The sequence below is a fragment of the Suncus etruscus genome, chromosome 17 (assembly GCF_024139225.1).
Source record: "Suncus etruscus isolate mSunEtr1 chromosome 17, mSunEtr1.pri.cur, whole genome shotgun sequence".
NCBI lineage: Eukaryota > Metazoa > Chordata > Mammalia > Eulipotyphla > Soricidae > Suncus > Suncus etruscus.
Window position 1 is genome coordinate 24,880,828 of NC_064864.1, and position 17,846 is coordinate 24,898,673.

Sequence of the window (17,846 nt, forward strand, 5' to 3'; positions counted from 1 at the left end):
CTCAGCTGGGAGTAACCCCTGAGCGTCAAATAGGTGTGGCCCAAAAACCAAAAAAAAAAAAAAAAGGTATAACAGAGAGGAGATAGCTATGTATTCCATAATATTCCTATGTTGTTAACAAAAATACTTGAAAGTATCCTAGAGATTATGACTTCATGAATATGAACTGATTTGCAGACAATTAGAAATTTCTTTCAGAATTAATTAGAACTCTGCTTTTTTGACAAGTTTACTTAATTGTACAATTGCTATTGCTTCATTGTGAATTAACGCTATAGAAATTTTATTATTATTATTACTATTGTTATTAGTTTTGGGGCTACACCAGGCTTTCAGGGGTTACTCCTGGCTCTGTGCTTAGAAATTGCTACTGGAAGAATTGGAGACCATATGTGTTGCCGAGAACCAGACCCATCCCAGGTCAGTCAGCCATGTGCAAAGTGCTACCGCTGTGCTACCTCTCCGGCCCCTAGAAAACTTAAACTTAAATGGTCCAAGTACTGGATTTTTCCCTTACCTGAAGCCCACATTCTCCTAGTATTCTTTCTTTTGCTTTTGATTGCTCTGTATTTCCTAATGTTTGTGCTTTTTCCTGAGCCATCCTATCTAATGGTTTGGGTTAAGATAAGTTGGATGGGTTGAAAATATTTCCACTGAATAATTAATTCCAAGAGAAAACTATTGAGAATTATAACTGTGACTTAGAAGCAATTCACAAGAATTAAAAGGAAATAGTGTTCCTCAAACAGTCTAGCCTCTCACTGAGCTTGGCTTCTGCAGCAATGCTATGTATTCATGACTTATTCCTTGGACTAGGGTATGCTGCAATAAAACAGTTTGAGTAAAACTAAAACAGCTGGTTATCTTTCAGCTCTGTAGGATATCAAAGGCTTAAAGCATATTTGGTGTTCTAGTCATCTGTTCTACAAGTATCAAGAGATACTGCATCTAACAGAAACAATTACAAAAAAAAAAAAAACCAACGAGATTGTTTTGTAAAATACTAGAAAATTTTAACATTGGATACTTCTTGTGGACATTAGTGTGAGAATTTTATTGGCAGAAAAGGAATAGCTGGTACTTTATGCACTGGCAAAATATGAAAGACCTGGTGATAAAAAAAATTGGTAAAAGCCAAAGATCTGGTTTATCTAGTAAAGCATATTTTCAGAAATTACATTATTTCCAGTACTATATGAAAATGTAAAGATTGAAAAATGATCACACAAAGATATATATGTCTGCCATAGTCAAAATGACCCAATTCTCAATATTATAAAAATGTGAAATATAAACTCTACCACCTATTCAAAATTCCAAATATTTCCATAGTGATACTTACATTATTTTTTCAAATTATACTATTTTGATCAACTAAGATCTGTTTTTAAGGTTTTAAGGGGCAAAAATATGTCCTCTCACCCAGGAAATTGTTAATTTTTTCTATACCTTACAAATGTTCCTTCTACTAAGAATATGCATAGTTTTCTGGGTTTATTTCCCATAATAATCAGAAATAATTTAGAATTTTGGTAAAAGCTTCCAATAAACTGCCTGTTTCCAACAATGATACTAAGTTGGAATCATTCATTCTAATTGCAAGATTTCTGAAATATCAAAGTGTCTGTTTTATACATATATGCATCGATTAACTTTATATATGTGGTGATATGTATAGTAATTTTACATTCTTTTTATTTTGAATCTTTCTTATTAAGTTCAAGCTTCATCTAAACCAATATACCAAAATTAAGAATAAATAATGAAGCTAATATCAGAATGATATAACCTTGGTAATGCATGTAACCAAAATCTTATTTTTCAAAGCTTAATCAGTATGGAAAAGGGAGAAAATAAATATTTTCACACACTACATTTGTTTTTGTTTGTTTTATTTTATTTTTATTTTATTGAAACCATTGTGATTTACAAAGTACTTCATAGGGTTTCAGGCATACAATAAATCAGGGCCAATCCCACCATCAGTGTTGACTTACCCTCACCAATAAATTCTCTAAGTACATCCCATACCCCCTGTCCCCAATCCAGCTAGTATATCAGGCACATTTTAAGTTTAGATTGTTAAAGTTTGGGTCTCTTAATTCCATTGTTGTTGCTTTTGGTTTGTATATTTAGTTCTATCATTATTTCTAATACTACTAATGCATGTGAGACTGCTGGCCCCTGGACCCCATCCTTTCATATTTGTTTTTCTCCTCCTCTATTCAATTTCTTCCTTCTCTTTGCTATACTGTGAGGCCAAGAGTGTTCAAGACAATCCCCACTAAAATCATTGTATTTCATCATGCAGTTCTATCACATATAAGTGATATAGTTCTATATTTATCCTTCTTATTCTGGTTTACTGCATTTAACATAATATATTCCAGTTCCATCCTTGTTGCAGCCGATTGCATAATTGCATAATTCTTTACAACTATGTAATATTCTATTGTATATATGTACCATATCATCATGATCCACTTGTCTTTTGTTGAATGCCTATATTGATTCCAAGTGTTAGTTTTTCTGCTGAGTGCTAAAATGAATAGTGGTGTGCATACATCCTTTTGAATGATTTTTTTTTCTGTACAGGAGATAGATACCCAAAAGTGGGTTTGTTGGGTCTTAAGCAGATCAATTTTGAATTTACTGAGAACCCCCCAAATTGTTCTTCATAGGGGTTGGACCAGGCAGAATCCCCACCAGCAGTGAATGAGAATTCCTTTCTCACCATATCACCTCCAATAGAGATTGTTCACATTATTTCACTGGATAATATCTCATTGTTGTCTTGATTTAGACTTTGTTAATGATAAGTGGTGAGCATTTTTTCATATTCTGGTTGACCATCTTTGGTCTTCCTTAGAGAAGTGTCTGTTTATTTTCTCTCCCCATTTTTGGAAGAGGTTTTTAGTTTTTGTGAAGTTACCCTTTGTGAGTACTTTGTATATACTAGATATCAAACTTTTTTCTGATTGTTGAGTGCAATTTTTTTCTCCCACTTAGCTCTCTTCAGGTTTTAGTCTGTTTCTTTTCCTATACAAAAATATTTATTTGGATGTAATTCCATTTATTCAGATTTAATTCTATAGTCATTGCTATTGGCATCCTTTCATCAAAAACTTCTTTGAAGTCTAAGTCTTGGAGTGTTCTGCCTATATTTCCCTCAATAAATTCCATGGATTTGGATTTAATGTCAAGGTCTTAATATATTTTGAGTTGGCATTTATGCAAGGTATGAGATAAGGATCAATTTTTAATTTCTTAAACATGGTTATCCGATTGTTACAATTGAAGAGACTGACTGTCCTTATTCCATTTCAAGTTTTTAGCTCCTTTGTCAAAGATTAATTGACCATATACTTGGTAGGGTATCACTGGATATTCTATTCTGTCCCATTGGTCTGAAAGTTGGTCTTTGTTCCATTACCATGCTGTTTTGATCACTATAACTTGGTAGTAGAATTTCAAGTTAGATAATGCATGCCTTCCAGTTTTTTGTTTTTCAATATGAATTTAGCTATCCTAGGTCTTTTATAGTTCTGCACAAACATTATAATTGATTGTCTAAGTTCATTGAAGTATGTTAAATAGGGACTGTATGGGATCTATATAGCATATAGATATATATTGAATCTATATATATATTAGTAAGATGGTCATTTTGATAATATTGATTATCTAATAAATGTACATGGAATATTTTTTTATTTCCTTAGATCTTCAAATTTTTTCTTAAGCGTTTTGAAGTTTTTGTCGTATGGTCTCTGCCTCTCTTATTAGATTGACTCCTAGGTACTTGATATTTTTGGACACTATTTTAAATGAGGTAGACTCTTTTTTTAATTTTTGGGCCACACCAAGGGGTTACTCTTGGTATTGCATTTAGCTCTTGGTTTGGGGAACCATATGGGATGCTGAGGAATTGAACCCCGGTCCATCCTAGGTTAGAAACGTGCAAGGCAAATGCCCTACAACTTGTGCCACCATTCGACCCTGGGGTAGACTCTTCAATCTCTTTCTCCTCTGAATCATTATTTGTATAAAGGGATGCAACTGTCTTTTGTGTATTGATAATGTACTGGCCACTTTGTTGTATTGGTTTTTTATTTCTGGGGGCTTTTTTGTGTAATCTAAGCTCCATAGACTTACTATGATTTTTAAATACTTAATTTAGATCTCTTTCAAGAAAGAGTAAGTCTTTGGAGATGGCCAAATGCAGACATGGTGACTGCATTTAAATTTATTTTTTAACTTACAGATTTATTGTTAAACACCAACCTCTGCAAAATTACACCTGGTACCTGGGGGCTATTTTTGGAAAAATATTAAAAGAAATTTTGCTGTAAAGACAACAAAAATAGGTTATTTTCTTTTTCCTTTCCAGTATTCATTGTTTATCATGTCTATTTATATTCCAGAAATCTGTTCTATAATAGAGTTTGTCATTAAAGATAACTTGCTTCCTTGCTTAAGCCAATGGGGGAAAAATTCAAAGGTAAGCCAGAAATGACAACAGAAATAGTAGGTAAAGTAATTAAATGGCTATTAAGTGTATTCCATATGTTCATAAAATAGAAGAATAAACTGACCATTTGGTCAAAGAATAGAAGACATAAAATAATTGAATCAAACTAATGCTCATGATAAAAATAGATGATACAGGCTTAAGAGATAATATTTATAAAAGAAAATTTAATTAATTGTTGGAAAGTTGGTAGAAATGGTAGAAATGTAGAAATGGTAGAAAATGTCCCAAGATTTATAGAAACTAAAATAAAACAGATAAAAACTGGGAAATTCATACTTATTAAGTTTAAATAAAGCCATGAGAAAAATTTAATCAATGTAAGTGGAGTTAGATCTTTTAAACAAATATGAATATACACATTTTTTATCTTTATTTTGTTTTGGGGCCACAGCTGTTTGTTGACCCTCAGGGGTTTCTACTCCTGGCTATGCACTCGGAAATCGCTCCTGGTTTGGGGGTACCACATGGTATGCTGGGGGATCTAACAGCGGTTCATCCTAGGCTAGCACTTGCAAGGCAGACACCTTACCTGTTGTGTATGTAAACATTTTAATGGGATTATTATGTTACTGACCCTACCCTGATCGGTGTTTGTGCCCTATCCTAGGGTGGGACCTGGCATTCTGCTCCCACCCTAGGGTGGTACCTGATTCTGCTTCCACCATTGGGTGGTACTTGATTCTGGGGCATAAAAACAAGAGTCTGTGGAAGGCGAGAGGCTTTTGGTCCTGGACCTATTCTTAGGCCTTTTGGCTTTGGCCTCTTCACGGAATGAAGAGCTGTTTTCTTCAGAATCCTGACTGCCTGTTGGCTTTCTTCTCGCTGCATTCACCTCAGAACTGCTGATTGAACAGGTCCGAGCTGCAGGAGAAAGGCCTCATTCTCCATCCCTCCATCAGTCAACTTCTTCAGAGGCAGACTTGCAACATTACCTATAGAGCCACCACTCTGGCCCCCTTTATTTTAATTTTTTAAATAATTTTTATTGTGAACAAATGTGAATAACAAATCTTCCACGTAATATTTGAGGTACATAGTGACAATTGATCAGGGCCATTCCCACCACCAGGGTTGTCCTTCCTCCACCCCTTTTTCCAGCATGTGTCCCATATCTCCCTCCTTTGCCCCCCAGAGTGCTAGTGTAACTGTTTTCTTATGTGTATAGCTTGTTGTAGATGGGGTATTGATTCTGTTGTTGTTGACTTTGGGTTTGGTGTTTAAGTCTGATCTTTTTTTATCTCCAATCAATATTCAGATGGCTGTTTGGTCCTGAAACCATTTATTTTTATTTCCCCCCCTCAATTCATGAGGCAGAACAAGATGATTCAAGTTGTGTGGTTCTGCTCTTGTGCCTATGCAAAAAGGAACAATGTCACGTGATACTACTGGTGGATACAGGGGTAAAAATAACAATAAAAATAATTAAAAATGAAAATAATAAGCTGTTTTATAAAATAATAAGCTATTTTAAGTTTTGAGCAAACTCTTGAAAAACAATGACTCACTTGATTAAGGACACACAATTACAATGTGGGTGAAACATGAGTAAATAAATTTCTGAACTTCACAGCAAACAGCTGTAGAACACTAAAATGTTAATGGCTATAAAAACTTGAGAATTATTGGTGCCAGGAATTAGTACATTAAGTAAGTCACTTGTCTTTCACATGGCTGATTCTGGATTGATCTTTGCAGTTCATATAAACTTCTGAGCATTATCAGATGTAAAATATTAGCTCAGGTTCAGTAGCTTCTGAGTAATTTCTATTCTCTAGTTTTCCAGCTCCTCACATATTGCATTGTTGAATAAAGGAGTCTTGATAAAAATCATTTTCACTTTTTGGTGGGGGACACACCAAGCATTGCTTAGGGATTGTTCCTGACTCTAACTCAAAGTTTACTCTTGATACATGTGGGGATTAAACCAAGGTTAACCACGGGTAAGTAGGTACCATATCCACTTATTTCTTAACCCCTAACCGTCATTTTACTTTGTTATATGATACAAGTTTTTTTGTCTCGGGTCAGAACCATAGGACAGTGGGGAGGACATTTGCCTTACATGGGTTTGATTCACATCATCCCATATGATCCTTTGAGCCTGCCAGAAGTAATTTCTGAGCACAGAGCTAAGAGTATCCCCTGAGCTCTGCCACAGGTAACCCCCAAACAAAAATAAAACAAAAGAAAGTTCTGGGCAGAAATAATAGAACAGTTTGTAGGGCATTTGCCTTGCATGAGGCCAACCCGTGTTAGATCCTCGGCAACCTATAAGATTCTTCAGGCATGTCAGGAGTAATTTCTGAGCTCAGAGCCAATAATAACTTATGAGTATAACCAAGTATGGCACAAAAACCAAAAAATAAAAAAAAGTTTTGTTTCTACATAATTGCTCAATATTTTTATAATCTTATGACACATTGACTTGAATTATTTTTTAAATTAGATACACTAAAATTATGTATTTTAGAGAACTATTAATCATGAAAATGATAATTATATTATAGTTAATAATAATATGTTGGCAATGCAGTATTTTACAGAATCACTAAAATAACTGTCAGAGATGATAACAGCTCAAGACCTTCCAAATTGTATGAGGTTGAATGTCTCTTACAGTTCTGTCATGTTCTTTATTTAAATCTTCAGAACATTTTAAAATAAGAGGAATTGCTTCACAGTATTGTGATTATTGTTAGGTGAACATTTTAAAATAAATAATTCTATATTAGTGATGAGTCAATATCTTTTTTCCACTAATTCTAATAATAAAGTGACTTAATTGATATTTCTTCATTCTTTCTAAATAAAGATAATTCAAAATTGTTCTCTTTGAGCATATACCTGACACATATGTACTACTATTTAACAATGGGATCTGTCTTATTTCTCATATTCTTTTGTTTTGCTTTGCTTTTGGGCCACACACAATGATCTTCAGGAGTTACTCCTGGCTATGCTCTCAGAAATTGCTCCTGGCTTGGGGGACCATGTGGGATGCCCGGGAATTAAACTGCGGTCCATCTTAGGTTAGCATGTGCAAGGCAAATGCCCTACAACTTGTGCCACTGCTCCTGCCCCATTTCTCATATACATTTTTTACTCATTGCTTTACAGTATTTTATTTTTGTTTCATTTTTCTTATAGAAAATGAGGTTGAAAAGAGGTAAAAAAAAATTTAGTGACAGAGTTTAATTTGTAAATGTTAATCTGTTAATATCCTTCTAAGAAAACCAAATTGTTTCAAATAAAAAAATTCACTCAAATTATATGAATAAATGGACAATAAAAAGTTTAACCACTCAGACTCACCCTCCCTAATATTGTCTCTACTCAATTTTTTTCTTGATAACTGAAAATATTCATTTTCTTTGGCCACACCTGGTGACACTCAGGGGTTACTTCTGGCTATGTGCTCAGAAATCGTTCCTGGCTTGGGGAATCATATGGGAACCCTGGGGATTAAACTGAGGTCTGACCTGGGTCAGCCACGAGCAAGGCAAACACCCTACTGCTGAGCCATCTTTCTGACTCCAAAATATTCTTATTTATTTATAAATATAGAGCAAAAAATGTTAGACTGAAGGAATAGAACTAAATGAGATCAAGATTAGTTTATCTTTGCTGCCTATTTATTTATGTACTTATTTATTTTGGTTCTAACCAGCAGTACCCAAGCTTTATTTCCTTGCTTTGGATGCACTTCCTTCAGAGTGAAATTTGGGAGACCAAATATTTAGCCAGGGATCATATCTGGTCAAGGTAATTGACCCACACAATGACCTACCTATTCATCCTTAGTTTAATTTTTCAAGAAGATTATCACCAAGTGTTCCCTAAAGTTGGTATATATATACATGATTGTATGATAATTTCAAGATTTTAGGATGTAGAATTTAACTAAAATTTAGAATGACCATTTAATCGGTTAATAACTAGTCTGTCCATGTCATGTGATTGGTGATTTAGTGAGAATACTCTGGTAATTGATGTATAGATAAGAGATAATTAAAATCATAGTTAAAATAGTTGGAGAAATATAACTGCAACCTATGTCCTTTGTTTTTATTTCCAAATGAAATGATCTCTGAAAGGATCACACTGATGGTTACAATATGAAAAATAAGACAGGGAGTCACATACAGTTTTGGGAATTAAACCAGGCCTCTGTGTGAGGAAGAAAAGGAGTCTTAAACCCTTTGCCATTTCTACAGCCACCCTAATATAACTTTTCAATATAATAATATGTAGAATTGTTTTAACATATGGACTATAGGTAAACTGCAAAACCTAGAAGAAACCGACATATTAGAAACATGCAATCCAAAAACTGACCAAGGAAGTAATATAAAACTAACAGGCCAATCACAGGCAAGGAAATTGAAGCAGTAATAAATAATAGAACAAAGGCTCTGGTTCAGATGACTTCACTGGTGAGTTATTTTAAATCTTCAAAAAAGACTTACTACTTTAAACTCATCCAAAATATTGAAGATAGATGAGTTTTTCCAAACAGCTTCTGTGAAGCCTACTTTATACTAATACACAAAGCAGATATCCACTAAGAAGGAAAACTGAGTAATTGCCCTGATAAATACTGACTCAAAATTCTCAAACAAAATCTAAGTAAACTGAATCCAAGATAACATCAAATAGATTGAGCAGGATTCATCCCATGGATGCAAGGATGATTCAACATATAAATAAATGAACATAGTACAGCACATCAATAAGAGGAAAGATGAAAATCATACGATCAAATCATTTGATAGTAATAGTTATTTAAAAGAAAACAGAGCCAATATCATTCTCTATGATAAAACACTGAAAACATTTCCCCCGGAGAGATCATTTACAAGGCAAAGATACTCACTGTATACATTTCTACTTAACATAGTTTTAGAAGCTCTAGCAAAAGCACTCACACACAAAAAAGAAACTGAAACATACAAATTGGAAAAAAAAATACAAAGTATAACAGCTTTCAGACACTGTAATAATAAACTTAGAAGAACCTAAAGTGTCTCTAAACATTGCTAGAAATAATTAACTCATATAGCAAAGTAATTGGGTATGTTCTTTTTTTATAACTAAAAGTCAACTACAAACATGTTTGTAATCATGTTGCTTGAATAAGTATATTAAAAATAAATTAAATGCAACATACTTAAATATTAGTACTCTAAAAAAACTCATAAAAATGGTTGCATCTCTAAATGTATATAATTAAATAGAAGAGAAAAAGATCAAAGGCTCCAGTTCATTCAAACTACTATTACAAATATTTAGCACCTAGTAATCAACAGATGTAAGACTCTTTTTTTTTGTTTTGTTTTGGGGCCATACCCGGTGACACTCAGGGGTTACTCCTGGCTATGTTCTCAGAAGTTGTTACTGGCTTGGGGGACCATAAAGGATGCCAGGGGATCGAACCATGGTCCATCATAGGTCATTGTGTGCAAGGCAAATGTCCTACCGCTTGCACCACCACTCCGAACCCCAGATGCGAGACTCTTATACCATGAAAATGATGTCATTTTTCAAATAAATAAAAGAATAAAAGACCTCCAGAAATGGAAAAGACTACTTTCTTTAGTCTTTTCCATTTCTGGAGGTCTTTTATTCTTTTATTTATTTCTCTTTGCAGAGCTAATATATTTTTGTTGGGTTTCAGCCTGGTTGACCTATTATGGTGTAACAGGGTATTGTCGAGGTCTCCAATTATTATTTTGTTGCTATTGGTGTCTTCTTTCAGATTTGTCAATAATTATATTAAATATTTTGCTGATTCCTCATTGGGTGCATATATATTTAGGAGTGGGATTTTTTCCTGTTGTATATATCCTTTGATTAGTACGAAGTGTCCATAGTTCTCCCTTGTAACTTTTTTAAGTCTAGAGTTTGTGTCATCTGATATTGATATTGCCATTCCAGCTTTTTAAAGGCAGTTTGCTTGGATGATTTTCATCCAACCTTTGATTTTGATTAGATGCTTGTTCTGACTATTTAGGTGTGTTTCTTGTAGACAGAAGAACGTTGGATTCAGCTTTTTGATCCAATTTCCCACTCTGTGTCTCTTTATACATGCATTTAGTCTCATCTTTGTGTAGAAGTTTGGTGTCTGTTGATCGGTCTTGTCTTAAAGTAGATCTTTCAGTTTTTCTTTTAAGGCTGGTTTTGAGTTTGTAAAGTTTCTGAGCTGTTGTTTATCTGTGAAGCTCTGTATATTTCCTTCAAACCTAAAAAAATGAGTCTGGCTTGATGCAGTATTCTAGAGGAAGAAGCATTCATTTCTTTGAGTTTTGTCATTATATTCAACCACTGCCTTCTGGCCTTGAGGGTTTCTTGTGAAGGTCTGCTGTAAATCTTCAGGATGCTCCTTTGAATATAATTTCCCTTTTTGATCTTGCTGCTTTCAATATTCTATTCCTATCTGTGGAATTCGTCATTATGACTAGGATGTGTCTTTGGGTGTGTTCCTTGAGTTTCTTCTAGCTGTTATTTTTGGGCATGCAGACTTTGTTTGCATGAACATTTTATGACTTAAACGATTATAAGGGAATCTTATAGATTCCTTATATTCCTTATAATCTTAAAAATACAATGCTTTAAGTAAAAATAACATTATTAATAAATATTTTTAAAGTTTAACAAATTAATGGGTCATCAACCTTAATTAGAGTGAGTTAATTTCTTCTTTTGAGGGGGTCACATTTGGTGGCATTCACGGGTTATCCCTGGCTCTGAGCTCAGAAATAACTTCTAACTGGCTCAGGGGACCATATGGGATGCCAGAGATCAAACCCCAGGTGTCTGGTTCAATCATGTGCAAGACAAATGCTCTACTGCTGTGCTATTTCTTCAGCTCCAGAGTGAATTATCTTCTTAAATATATGTTCATCTCTCATTATTAAATGCATAAATTTCACTTCAAACATGGACATACTCAATCTATTTTAAAGGTTGATATGTCACTGAGTAAATAAAACTTGTAGATACAACTAAGGCTTAGATTGGAAGCTCTTGGTTTCACATTGGCTCCTCTCAGCTTTATTATGAGAGTACAAAAGGAAGTGGTAGCACTTAGAGCAAAATATTCAAACATAAATAGGAATTGCAATTTTGGGGGTAAATTATAATAAAAAGGTGATTTTTTAAAAAGGATAATGCAGAAACAGACTACTCACTATACTAAATAGAATGCAGTTTTCTATATTTTAAAAGGCATTTTATAAAGCTGTGTATTAGAATGATAGATTATAGAATGTGTGTTTTAATCTCATGGTTTACACTTTTCTGAAAATCTGCAGATTGTAGGAAAATGAATGCATTTTAGAATAATATATTTATTACATAGAAAATGCAAGTAATTTTCTTAACTCTGTCTATTGTCTGCTAGACTGTTCCCTTGTTTTAGTCATTTTGGATAATTTATAATAGGAAGCACTGACTAATTGAATGCTTATTAAGGCTTTATTCAGTATCTTTTCATATGTTTATAAAGTTGATAGAATCTAGAAATATTATAAATGCAGGATAACAAAAATGGACCTGATATTTATGTTGCATTGTATAATTTAAAATCATTTTAGTTGTATATTTAGTCTTGGTTAATCCTTAGTATAGTACTGTCTGGAAAATACCTTAATTCTCATTTAAGGAAAATGAGACCCCACATTTAAATAATTGTAATTAAAGTAGGCCGCTTTCAGAAAAATAGCTCAAGTTTTATGTTACTATGAAATTACTAAAATTATATGATAATCATACAATTAGATTAAATTTAAAGAACAAGTAATAAAACTTGTTAAAACACTGCTTAATTGTCTTAGAATTGGGATGCTTTTTCATGTTTGGTCTCAAATTATAGGAAATGAAACAATTATGTATAGATCACTTGTTATCTGTTAAATCTTGAAATCCATCCTTCAAAAATAACAGTTTAAAAGTAGTCCTCTGTTAGAATATGAAAGATGATATGCTTCTGACTATTTTTAAAATAATTTTATTGGGACCAAAAGTGAATACAAATCTTTTACAGTAATATCTAAGGTACATAGTGACAATGAATCAGGACCATTCCCACCACCAGGATTGTCCTCCTTTCACCCCTTTTCCCAGCATGTGTCCCATATCTCCCTCCTTTACCCCCCCTCCCCCGAGTGCTAGTGTAACTGTTCCCCTCTGTGTATAGCTTATTGGAGATATAGAGTATCCATTATGCTGTTGTTGACTCTGGGCTTGGTGTTCAAGTCTGATCAATACAATCATCAGTCACAAAGATGGGATTGGGACATTAGTCTGCTTACTATATCCTTTTTATTAACCATAGCTTATAATATCTTAATTCAAGGTTGCAGTCATTATCTGACTGCTAACTAATGCTAAGAATAACTTCTGTCTAGAAACTCTGGCATGAATGCTCTACTAATTCAATCAGGTCCTCTTTTTAGAAAATAAATAATGTAGTTAAAGGTGAAGCTTTTGTAAATATCTCTCTTGAATTTAGGATATAGAGAGTGTCAATTTGGAAACTTTGGAAAATGGTTCTTTTATTTAAATGTACTTTTCCATGGATGGATATGAAAAGTGAAATAAGTCAGAGACAGGGATAAGCATAAAATGATATACTCATTTGTAGTATGTAAAAAGATAATATGATAGAAATACCTATAAATAATATACAGGAGGGCCTGGTAGAAACCTTGCCACAAAAAGTGTGGAGGGATGCAGTAAGGGCTCACTATGACAATGATAAGTTTTAAATTATTACTGTGGACAAAAACTGGGTACTGAAAGGAGGTAAAGTGATATGCATGATACCCCTTCAGTGATAGTACTTCAAAATATCTATTTAAAATAAGAGAGAAAGAAAGAAAAAGAGAGAGAGGAGAGAAATAGACAGAAAGAGAGGTGGGAGGAAGACTGGACATGGAGGCAGGAAATGTGCACTGGTAAAGGGATGGGTGTTGAAAAATTGCATGACTGACAGTCATGAAAAACTTTGTAACTATCTCACATGGATCAATTAAAATTGATCATCAAAATGTACTTTCATCAAAATAATCATCAAAATGTACTTTCAAAATAATGACTTGGTTAAACCAAATACTTTTCCCTGTTATTCATTTTTTTATTAAAATAAAAAATTGGGGGACAAAATTTTACTTTTGAGACTTGAATAATTTTTTTCTGGCTTCATACAATTCAGCGATGATCACTATATATCTATGCATATATGAATGTTCTTTTTTTTCTAATTTTTATGAAGACAAAGATGCAAAGAAAGAGGACAAGATAAAGTTACAGTGGGAAGACGGTCACTCATAAACAGAATTCTCAGAAGAAATACCCTTGCTGACACCTTAATTTTGAACTTTCAGCCAAAATACATTAAGAAAAATAGAACAAAACGCATGCACAATAACTTTATCCCCTCAAGTCCCCAGATTGTAGTACATTATAACATTTCTTAGCAGTACACAAAGCAATCTTAAAGCCACAAAATTTATGTAACTTCTTTAACATTGAAGGCATAGTATTTTTTTTACAGTTCCATGCACATGCATATTAATTTAAATTAACCTCAAAAGTTTAAGTGATAGGGGCCGGTGAGGTGGCGCTAGAGGTAAGGTGTCTGCCTTGCAAGCGCTAGCCAAGGAAGGACAGCTGTTTGATCCCCCAGCGCCCCATATGGTCCCCCCAAGCCAAGGGCAATTTCTGAGCATTTTGCCAGGAGTAACCCCTGAGCGTCAAACGGTGTGGCCCAAAAAATAAACAAAAATAATAAAAAGTTTAAATGATAGACCTTGAGACTTCCTGACCTGAAGTTTAATACTATTATATTAGTCTGCTTTTGACTTTTTTAAAATTTATTTAAAGAAAGTATATGACATAGTTGACACAATTGATCTTAATACATTTGTTTCAAAAAGAACAAAAGCAAAGATATTAAAAATATATAAAGAATAAGGAGATGGAAGAGAAAGAAAGGGTTCAGTAGGGAGTATATTTTTGAAAATCATTAAGGGCCCAGCAGAAGGTTTAATAAGCTTTTCTTCTTCTCTCTCTAAATATCCTTAAGACCCAGCACAATTTGCCTTATAAATGTATTTTATTCTTAAATTCTTGTAACAGGTTGCCAGAACTATAGCACAGCAGTGGGGCGTTTGCCTTGTACACCGACTACCTGCGATGGACATGGGCTCAATCTCAGGAATCCCATATAGACCACTGAGCTTGCCAGGAGCGATTTCTGAATGCAGAGGCAGGAGTAACCCCTGAATGATGCCGGGTGTGGCCCAACATTCCCTGACAAAAAAAAAATTAAAAAATCTTATAACAAAGTGAACATATATGGGTAATGGCAGTATCAAATGATGGCATACCATTGGTCCTGAAAATACCAAAAGAGCATGCATCAGGGAATATAATAAGAGCATTGTATATAATAAAAAGACATGTTGAAGGACCTAGGACACTTCAGTGGAAGTTAAATGGAGTAGCAGTGATACAATATCCAATAATTGTAACACTGCTGCAAACATGTTACCCTTAATATAATCATTTTTAAAGTTAAAACATTCTATGAAGGTAAAGGATTTGCATTGGTGGATGAAGTACTGCTGTAAATATGGAGTAGAGGCACTGTTCTTCTGAAACCATTATTAACAGTTTTTAAATTTTCTGCATAATGGAAAAGTGAAAAAGTTAACTTATTTATTTTTCTATTTTTTATTGTTGCATTGTGATTTACAAAGTTCTTCATTATTAACATTAAAAATAAACTTCTGGGATAATAATATTAATGGCTAAATCCTAGCATCATTTAGATATTCTTATGAGGATTCTTTGATGTAGCTTCCACCTCTAAAATTGATTTATAATTTCTTTTTTATATGTTTTGGTTTTGGGCCACACCCGGTGACACTCAGGGGTTATTCCTGGCTATGTACTCAGATATCGCTCCTGGCTTGGGGGACCACATGGGATGCCGGGGGGATCGAACCGTGGTCCATCCTAGGTCAGTGCTTGAAAAGTAAACACCCAACTGCTTGTGCCACCGCTCTGGCCCTGAATTATAATTTTTTATATAAATGAAAATGAATATTTAATATCTGCATTGGATATGAGAAATAACTAAACATAAAATTCCTATTTCCAGTGGTCTCTGTAAGAAAGACTTTAATGCTTAAAATTAATAATAATAGAATATTTTAAGCTATATATAACAAAAAAGTAGTTGTTACTACAGTGTTTTACTTTTATACAAATATATGTGCTTATAGTTTATCAAGTTTTACTCATGTACTATTTGAAGTCTTATTAAAGGTCATCTTATAAGTTCTTCTACAGTGTTTTAAATGCTAATATATAATTACTAAATGAGTGTATAATCATAGAAATCATCATATATAAAATATATCAATATTAAAAGAAAAAATTGTTACCACATTATCAGAATTCTCCATTGCAGTTACTTAAGTATTTTTTTTTCTAGATTAGTTCAACAATTGCAAGAAGTAGAACAATTTTCTCTTTTTTGCTTTACCAGAAAATTGGAACTATTATTTTATAACTGAACCATTAGTGACTGTCAGAATTACAAGTTTATCATAGAATAGTGTGAACTTAAATTACCTACTAAAGTGTGCAACTGCAGAGTAGATTCTTTTAACAGAATGGAATTTGAAATATAGGCAGCACTTCAATATAATAAAGAATAGGAAACATCACTCTCAGATTTTTCTAAAGTAAAGAATAATTTTGACTTATTTCTAAATAATGGAAATCCTTAAGGGTAATAGCAGAAAATATATAGAAACTAGAAATCCTCATTCCTTTAAATGAAATCTATTAAATGTAAAAACTTATAAAATATCAAATCTTACAGCTCAAGTAAGGTCCTGTTCCTTGGGATATAGTGGCAAACTGTACTTTTCTAAAAGTTAGTATGCCCCAAACCTCATAAACCTAGTAGTTATAAGAACAGAAAGTTAAAAACTGAAATTTCTATTTTTTAGGCATAAAATTAAATAACTCAAGGAATCAGTAGACGAATGATTAAGACCCCAACCTGTAGGCACTCCCAGGTTCCTACAGTTATAAATGCTATAGATACATTTATATTAAGGTGTAAAAGGTGGACCAAAGCATAACAAATAGAAAAAGATATACTAGGGTGTATTAGTACACATAATATTCTAATATATAATTTATAAAAGCTATATTAAATAATTTAAACAACAGAAGTCTCCTGTCAATTTTGTCAAATTATTGGCCTTTCTACATCAGTTAAACATGTTTAATAATAATGTGATGTTGTTCTGCATTCTGCTGAGAGAGTAAAGTTCTTTTCTATCCATTTTGGGACTCTTAGTTAATACTCACCTGGTTCAGTACTTATACAGAGTGATTAGTTTCAACTATCACTTCTATAGTCGACCCTTCTCTACTCTAACTGCACTCTCCTCCTTTGTGGCAAGCTTCCTACCATAGACTGACTCTCTTAATCCTCATTTCTATTATCTTGGATATGATCACCAAACTGTTTTATTTTATATCACAGGTGAGTGAGATTATTTTATGTTTATCCCACTCTTCTGACTCATTTCACTCAGCAAAATAATCTCCTTGTTCATTCATGTATAAGCAAATTTTATGACTTCATTATTTCTAACAGCTGCATAGTATTCAATTGTGTAGTTGGACTACTGTTTCTTTAGTCACTCATCTGTTGTTGGACGCCTGGGTTATTTCTAGATTCTGGCTATTGTAAGTAGTGCTATAATAAATATAGGAGTGCAGAGGGCATTTTGGTATTGTGATTTTGTGTTCCTGGGATGTATCCCTAGGAGTGGTATTGTTGGATCATATGGAAGCTCAATTTCCAGTTTTTTGAGAAATATTCTCATTGTTTTCCAGGAAGGCTAGACTAGATGGCATTCTCTCCAGCAGAGAATGAAATTAGCTTTCTCCTCACATCTACAGCAGCACTTGTTTATCTATTTCTTTGTTATGTGTGCTATACACTGTGGTGTGAGATGGTATCTTATTTTTGTTTTGATTTACATCTCTCTGATCGTTAATGATGTAAAGCATTTTTGTGTGCTTTTGGCTATCTGTATTTCTTCTTTGAGGAAATGCCAATTCACTTCTCCCCATTTTTGCATGCGGCTAGATGTTTTAGTGTTGATAAATTCTGCCAATACCTTGTAAATCTTAGGTATCAGATGGGTATGGCTAAATTGTTTCTCCAAATCCGTGGTTGTGTCCTTGGCACTGTTTTCTTTAAAGTGCACAAGCTTCTCAG